General features: G+C 32.8%; 1 long non-coding RNA gene across 2 annotated transcripts; it reads right to left on the minus strand.

Moving 5' to 3' along the window:
- Positions 1-2,395: 2,395 nt before the first annotated feature.
- On the minus strand, positions 2,396-8,280 carry LOC107765606 (uncharacterized). 2 transcript variants are annotated; one of them, XR_001643468.2, is made up of 4 exons: positions 7,889-8,280; positions 7,721-7,797; positions 3,445-7,563; positions 2,396-2,747 (listed from the first exon to the last, which is right to left on the minus strand). It is a non-coding gene; the product is annotated as an uncharacterized LOC107765606 (long non-coding RNA). The 2 variants fall into 2 exon arrangements; XR_012710687.1 differs by having other exon boundaries at positions 2,868-7,563.
- Positions 8,281-9,022: the final 742 nt, after the last annotated feature.

Below are 9,022 nucleotides of genomic sequence, written 5' to 3' on the forward strand. Positions count from 1 at the left end.
TTTTTTTTATGTAGTATAGTAAACCCCCCTTGGTTTTTTTTTGGGCCACGGTTCTTTTCCAATGGTTTAGCTTGAACCGGGTATAGGTAGTTTTTGTTCATTTTGTTTTCCTTTTAGTAGATTAGAATTAATAGGCTACGAGCTAAAATCGAAAGTTAAGTCTCTAGCGTTGATACACCTGAACAAAATAGACACTAGAGTGTAACGCTTAGTCTCAATAGTTGATTCTTGCTAAAGTGCCTTAAAAATTGTATGTTTGTTACTGACTTGAATACTCAGAAGAGAGTGTCTTGATAAGCCAATCTAGAATGAGTCATGTGCCATGTGTGTGTGAGCTTTACTGTATTCCATGATTCACATTTGATGCCTAGAACTTGCCCTGTGTGTTTGCAAAGCGAAATAGTAGTTTCATTCAGTCCTAGAAGTGATATAGGTATTTCTTTGTTGAGACAGACATATAACTAAACCCACCTAACTGTATTACATCTTAGTTAACCCCGTTGAGCCTATAAGTCTGTTTCTTTGGCAACCACATTGCGAACCTTACCCAATTGTTTGAATAGCCTGTTGTTTGAACCCTTCTACCTCCCATAAACACTTGAATGGTATGGAAATTATGCAAAGGCAAAATTGTGGGATGGTGGTTTGGTGTTTGAGTGGAACCGTTGAAATAGAGAAAAGGTGCAGTGTTTGGAAAAGTAAAAGAATAAGCACCACTGAAAATAATGAATAAATGTAGTAATCGATAAGTGGTGGTTTGTTATAATTGCATCCAATGGATGGGATTGTTGTAAATAAAAGAAAAAAAAGTTGTGGGACGTTTGGTTGACATAAGTATGGCTTTGAATGTTAATGTAATTGTATTAAAAAGTGCTTAGGAAGGTTAGTCACTATATCCAAATATATCCTACCTGTCCCTTAGCCTACATTACAACCAAGTGAAGACCTATTGATCTTAGACTGAGTGGGCTCGAATAGTAGAGTAGTACACTACGGGCAAGCCTATGGTGCATCTTTGTGGCATGTGAATGTTCTTTTTTTAGAGTGAGCAAGTTTTGTCTATCTAAGTTCCTAATTGTTCTAAACATCATTATATGTACAACTACTCTCTTGTGTGGATGTGAGGGCATGTGATTCATAAAGGAAAGACAAGTCTTGACTTCTGTGTAGAGTAGTTTAAGAAAGTATGAATATTGCACGGCACATGAGAGTCGACTTTTAAGGCTAAGATTGTTCACTACTAGGCGTAATTCATGTGATTTGTTCTTGGTGTGATGCGTTAAGGAAGAATGCTTAGTGAAGGAACCTCTATAGAGTGTGGTGGATTGCTCGAGGACTAGCAATGATTTAAGTGTGGGGTGTTGATAATAGGCTAGATTTATGTAATTTGGCGATTGTTTATGCCCCTGCTTAATTATGTTTCAATGTTATAATATAGTTAAATGATGAAAAATGGGCTCTAATTGTGAATGTTACACATTGCAGGAGTGAGGAGCTTGTATGAGGCCTTAAAGCTGTGATAGGAGCTACATTGAAGCAAGAAAAAAAACCCTAGGAGCTGAGTACTCAAGAAGACGAGAGAAAAAATAGTTAAAATGAAGGCCTGGACTAGCACGGCCATTAGCGCGGCCACTAGCGCGACCGCGCTAGACCAGATGGTCGAGGCAGAATGATAGGGCATTAGCGCCCCCATTAGCACGGCCGCGCTAGCCCAGTTCCGAAATATTAATTTTCAAGGGTAAACTTGGAAGTCTGGGGGAAAAATTCACTTAACCTTTAGAAGGTCAAGCTCGCCCAAGGAGGGGCTATGCAGCTTTTCATAGCTTAGTGCAAGAAAAGGAGAGGCAAGAGGCAAGGAGGAGAATTCAACATCAAGTTCTTCCTTTCGTCCTTTGTTTTATGATTTGTGATGAATTTGATTATTGTTGTGGTGAACACTAGCATAAATAGCTAAATATTTAGTCTAAGGTTTGATGGAACCTATTGAAGGATAAACTTCTTGATTATATTAATATAGTTTGCCATTTTAATCTCTATTTGTTCAACTACGTGCTTGTTGTAGTTAATTGACAGGATCCTCAATTAGTTGTGCCTATTTAATGTGCATAACTCGGGAGAGAGTGCATATTTAGGTAATTATTGAACAACACCACTCCCAAAATATATGAGGGATCAATAATTGCGAGTTTAAAGGCGGGATTAGGGATAACGAAGCCTTGGCTGTAATAAATAAATCAGCTAGCCTAACTCGGGAGAGTGCATCTAATAGATTATCGTGATTACTCGGGAGAGATTTACAGTAGTAAGAGTGCTCAGGATTGATAGAGATGATTTGGTGAACCTATGTGAAGCATAACCGGAAGGGAGTCCATCAATAAAGGAAATCATAGCCTTAAAACCTTCTCTTAATAGTTTACAACTCAATTATAGTTATTTTTCAGTTGCTTATTTACATTCATTCGTAGTTAGTAAAAATACCCTCAATTGTTATTTACAACGTTTGAGAAGTTGATTCTGTGAAATTTAGTAAGTCTAACGAGAAGTAATTGATAGGTTAATTCCTTGTGGGTTCGACTCTGGGCTAAATACTCAGATTATATTTGCAACGTCTGCGTGTCCTTTATATAAGACATAGTTGGGTGTGATCAAGAAGAAACTGATGTAAGTTGAAGAATGGAAGACGAAGTTGTTGAAGCTGATGTAGTTGGGTGTCCTTTATCCTCATCTTGTGCTTCATGCAAGTTTTCCTGCACGATCGAGCGAATGAATAATTATTTTCAAATATGATTTTGGGGAATTCTCATCTCACGAAATAAATTTTGGATTTGAGTGAGGTAGTACAACTAATTTAATTTTTAAGCATTTACCTTAATACTGAATTTAATACTTTTAGCGCCATATCATAAGCCACAATGCTCTCGAGCATTCGAAAACTCAGGAGTTGACACTCTAAAGTTAGAATAGGTTTACCAACTTGACAAACCAGTAATGAACAATAAGAAATTTTCATAGATTACACCCTGTCAGAATGGCATCAAAATTCAACTCAAAGACCTTATGAAACATAGTTTATGCTAATTGATAGCATAAATCCATATACTAATGTTGAGAGTCAACTTCTAGAAAAATCCAAATATAAAGTGAATGCAATTACAGAAAAATAGACTAAGATAAGAGTGTCAATAAATTCAAGATGTCAAAAGCAAACATAACTAAAAGACTGACCTTTTTGAAAAGTCGTCTTTGGCAGATTTTCTACAGGAACATTAGTTCTAAAAATTTAGACTCACAGTAGCCACACCCTAACGAAAATAAAACCTTAACAATTGGGGTTCAAAAAAACAATAGAAAGCAAGATATTAAATACACTACCACACCCTAAATATTATAGAAAAAGGGAACGATTAAAGAAGAAAATACACAAATTGAAAAAGAAAAACTTACAACTAAAATCAATTTTTTACGGAGTGCCTTTTGCGTTTGCTATAGAAATCACCGACTTCCGAGTTTATGGGTTGAATAAGACGATGCTGGGAAGATAGTCTGAATGCTAGCAAAACGGACACAGATCTTCTGGAGATCTCTCACCGGACTACTGGATTTGAGGGATTTCAAAGAGAGAAATTAAAAGGAAAAAATGGGTGCGAGGGATTAGAGTGAATTGGGGAAAAGTGAAAAGGGTTCAAATTTGGGGAAAATATAACTAGAGCTAGAGTAATATGAAAAGGGGAAAATGGGTACGAGGGATTAGAGTAATTTGGGGAAAACTTTATTGGAGATAAAGGAAAAGGGAAAAGGGTTCAGATTTGGGGAAAAAACATAACTGGAGCTAGGCCACATCTACTTTTATTTAGAAAATAAATAAAAATTATGGATTTAACTATATATTACATATTACATATGAAAAAAAAAAAGGTAAAAAGGTTTAAAGAGAAAGTACTAGATCTGGCGGGCTACGCGAAAAAATTAAGGAGGGAACAATAACCGTTCCTATAAATATTTTATATTTTTTGGAAAAAACCGTTGCTACTGATAGATATATTATAACAGTAAAAGAAACCGTGGCTATAGGCAAACGTACGGCAACGGTTTGGTTGCTAAAGTGTATTAATAGCATCCAAAAAAACTTTGGCAACGGTTCAAACCGTTGCAATAGAGATCTGTGGCAACGGTTATATAACCGTTGCTGAAACTTCCGTTGCCATAGGTTCATTTTCTGGTAGTAATACTGCCAAGAGTTGTTTTATAATATTACTTAGAATATTTTTTTAGCTTTTGAGAAATATTTAAGTTAATGTGTTCAAGTGGAAGAATGTTTAAACTTTTACTAGTCTTATATTTAAGATTTTATATTTATTCGTATCACTTCATTTATTTGAGTTGGTATTAGTGTAGCACCATTGATATGATTACAGGAAGTTTGGAAAAGCTCGAAGTTTTGAATCCATTGATGACTCCGTTAATGTGCCATGTATGATTTAGAGGTTAGAAGAAGAAGAAGAAGAAACTGATGTAAGTTGAAGAATGGAAGACGAAACTGTTGATACCAAAGTTTTGGGTTAATGGCTACTCAGATCAATAACTTCAAGTCATTGATCTGAGATTGTCAGAGGAAAGATTCCAGATTCTGGTTCCAAAACATGACCTGAAAGTGATAGAGGAAAGGATGTTTAGTGAAGCATAGATCTGAGTTTTCAATAAGATAAACGAGAAAAACATTACAATGATTAATTTGGTTTTAAAAGGAACGAAGGTTTAGCCGTCAAATTTATATCTCAACTAGTGAAGCGGTTATAAAAGACATGAATTTATGAAATAATTTTTTTAATGATTTAATATTAAAAATATTTGAATTTTTTTATAATCTTCAAATCCAAATAGATTAGATTTTATATATTTAGTTTTAACCTTTTTCCGTTACTTAGTGTACTTTTTGTCTGACAGAGAATGATTTTATATAATAACTCATATAGATGAAACGATATTTTCTAGTATTTTATTTAGAAACATGAAAGGGAGAGATGAACTTCAAGAAAATTGATCTCTTTGCATATGCATAATAACTTCAACCTAGCTTTTTCTTGTTAATTTAATATCTTAAAAACCAAAGAACTTTTCTTCTCCAGCCTTCAAAAGTTATATTTTAATGCTTTCACTCTAAAGCTATTCCTTTCCTTTCTCAAAATCATCAAGGCTATGCTAAAAATTCGTAAAATCTAAAAAGAATTGCTCATTTCCTTGAAAAGTTTATTCAATAAATTCAACACACAACATCATTGATGGAATATATACCACAGCGGAAGCAATAACAGAATCTTATTCACGTGTAATCTAAACAACTAGCACGTATGGAGATTTTAGGATTACCTCTTGAAGCGTAAAAACAACAAATCTAGGTCGTTCTCCAGTTCCTCAGTTGAAAACACACTAGCAGATTTCCACAGTCTTCTACTGTGTTACCCAAACAATAACCGAAAATAGAAAATTTTGGGTGGGCAAAATTCTAGTAGAAACCGCAGTCAGAATCATATAAAAAACGTCCAGCCCTTATATCCATATATATAGCTGCGTTTTTTAGGTCAAAACCGTTTTCAAAACCTGTTAGGTTTCCTTCTCCCACTAAGGGACGGTTTCCACGTTTTCTTTCCCACTAAGTAACAGTTTCCACTATTTTCTATTATTAGGCACAGTAGGGACCACATAATTTAATTAACAAGGCTTCCTATTATGATATTAATTTCGAAATTCTGAAACTAATTTCCATCATAATAAATTACAAATTATTCCACTAAAAAATCGTAATTTCACTCCTTATTCAATTTCGAAATTCTTCCATAAAACCTTATTTAACTCCTCATTAAGATTCAGATACTAATCAATCAAATTAAATTACTGACTATTTAATTTATTGATTACTTCCTTTAGACTTACACTTAACTTATTTCATGTGTCGGATACAAATCCACCGGCCGGGTTTACACATGAAAACTTATAAGCTTTCATAAAGGAGTATCATCAATCTCAAAATCAAGACATGGATTTCATCAACTAATTATTACTTCGCCAATGTATATCATTGTTATCCAATTTACCAGGCTTATTGACTCGCGAAAGAATCTCGCCTTTTAATAAATCAAAACAACAAGTGACATACACAGCTAATAATAGTTATATCAGGATTAAGAGTATAAGTACATTAAATGGACTAGAGAAATTATTTTATAAAGTCAGTATAAAATACTCATCTCTACTTGATCCGTTCAATACATACAAAATGTACTAGCACAAGAAGTTGGAATTAAACCATTCTCATAATCAAGATAAATTATATTTAATCTTGTGCTACAATCATTCCGATGATTTGTCCAATTCCATCATTAGATTGTGAACATTAACTTTTATGTCTTACAAGAACCGATGATTTAATCTTCCGTGTATAAGCTAAACTCTATACACTAAATCATCTACTATGTAAGCAATGGACGCACAAACCAACACATGATCTATTTAAAATGAAACTTTATTGAATTTAAACAAGTAAATAAATAATTGTTCATAAAGAATACTATAACAATATGCATGGCTTATAGTATATTCTAACAATCATAAAAAAGGGGAAAGAATTCACAAGAGGACGGAATTTTCAAGCTTCAATTTCATTGACATACTACTTTTGACAATTGAAAATATATCATATACTAATTCCTTTCATTGAAATAATAGAAAACAATTGATATCAGAAACTCTAGTACCGGGACAAACTTGCTTTGTCAATTCAACAAATTTCAAACTGGTTAGAGAACAAAATAGGAGGAAGAGAGCAAAAATAGAAATTATACGAATCCGCTAAAAACATATCAATACTTACCTCATAAACAAAATAGGTAAAATTACTCCCACATATAACCTATTATTCACCTATTTTTAGTTTGCTAAAAAAATTACAACCATGTGTCAAAAGTAATAATGTTCGTAAAGAAGTTGAACACATAAGGAAAGAGTCCTAAGCTGATATGCAAGCCAATTTCCTTAAGTTTATAACTCAACTAATTTTTGAGTGTATGCTTGACGGTCATTGTTATTTACACATTAAACTATATTTGGGAGTGACAAACATAATTAACAGAGGTTTTATAGGGAGAGGAAAGTTTAAAAGAGGACACAAATAGATATCAAAATATCCAATAAAGAAACGGTTATAGACTTTTTTACCTAATGAAAATAAGACAATGTAGAAATGAGGTGAAAAAAGCCCAAAAGGAGAAAAAAGATAAGTGACTTTCTTAGCCAAAGTTCCTATTAATAAGCATTTCAATCTGCCTCCTTTTATCTGTCTAAATCTAAATAGTAGCGAAAATCAAACATACCAAAACAATATAAGAAGCAACTATAATTTAACATATTTTAGTAGTCTGTTTGAGAAAAAAAATTACTGCAATATTCGACAATTGATCATAAGACTCTCCATCATCTTCTTTTGAATTTACTCAACTGATTCTCTACATTCTTCCTCTGTAACCTTCTTCATCCCGATTCATAAATTGTTAGATGGCCCTTAAACACCTGAAATCATACCCTGTAATTTTTATGTGACCTAAAATAAAGGGGGAAAAGGAAAAAATATTCTTATAGTTTAATTAATTACTATTTACCACTTTTATGTGACCCAAAATTAAAGAAAAAAAGAGAGAGAACAATCTTAGAATTTAATTAACCATACCTTGATAGACAATGTGAATTATTGGTTTTCAGTTGCTGTAAAACTCTGATGGAGTATGAGTGTTTCTTAGAATTGGTCTGCATAAAGTAGACACATTAAAGAAATATTTTGTGTTGAGTATATCTGATCAAACACACCTAAAATTAAAAAGAAAAAAAATATTCCTACCATGGGTTCTTTGCAGCTTGTCCGATCCAACCATGGTTCTCATGAGTGAAAGAAAATCACGATACAGTGATTTTACTTCATTTTCTGTCCCACCATTACCTATACGAAGGTAAAAACTTCACCGAATATGGATTCTTATAAATGAGATTATTTAGGCATTAGTGGACAATAGGAACGAATCAATTTATCAAAACGGTGCATTCGCCATATGAAACGTTTTGTCGTAATAAAATACTATGAATAGAATCACTGCTTTCGTTTTGTGAAACGTTGGAGTAATTATTAGACTTTACTTCTTACAACAGAATAATAATTAGGGAATAGAAAAAATGCTGAAAGATTCAAAAAAAATTTCCTCAGAAAAAAGATAAATGTTTTGTTGGCGCGAGAGAGGTGCCACCTCACTTTCTTAATGCCCTCATATATATATATATATATATATAGATCACTCTTATAAGTTAGTACAATAAATTCCTATATACTCCTCCGGTCCACAATAAGTAACCAATTTTGTTTTTTTATTTTGGTCCAAAAGAAGTGTCTATTTATATAATCAAGAAAAAATTTAAATTCATTTTTTCAAAATTACCCTTATGTACGTATCCCTAAAAAGTCATTTACTCCTCACATTTGAGAAGAGAAGTACTACTATAACTATGGTGCAATATTTAATAAAAGATAATTTAATCACACTAACTATTTTCATTTAAAATTTATAATTTTTTTAATGGGTGTGCTCAAAGTAAATTTGTCACTTGAATTGGAGGGAGTACAAGAAAATCCGAAGATGGAACCACAATAACAGCTGGAAATGTTGCACGTGGTCCACGGGTTTCTTTGGGAAAACCACGGCGCAAAGCTTGGTTTATTTCATTTCTAGCGATTCCAGATTTTATTAACTGTCAAAATCGTGTGTTGGTACTAATGCGTGTAGTATTTCCTCGAAACCATTTTAATTAATTTTTTATTATTATTTTCATTTATATTAAAAAATTTATTTTTTAACATTAATTAATAATGAAATTGACTATACACCACAAAAAAAAGGGCTAAAAATTTAAATAAAATGGACCGAAGGAACTATCAGTTAGACAATATAATGGCTTCATACATACATTTGAAAGGTCTTTTTAC

This window comes from Nicotiana tabacum, chromosome 6 (genome assembly GCF_000715075.1).
Source record: "Nicotiana tabacum cultivar K326 chromosome 6, ASM71507v2, whole genome shotgun sequence".
NCBI classification, from domain to species: Eukaryota; Viridiplantae; Streptophyta; class Magnoliopsida; order Solanales; family Solanaceae; genus Nicotiana; species Nicotiana tabacum.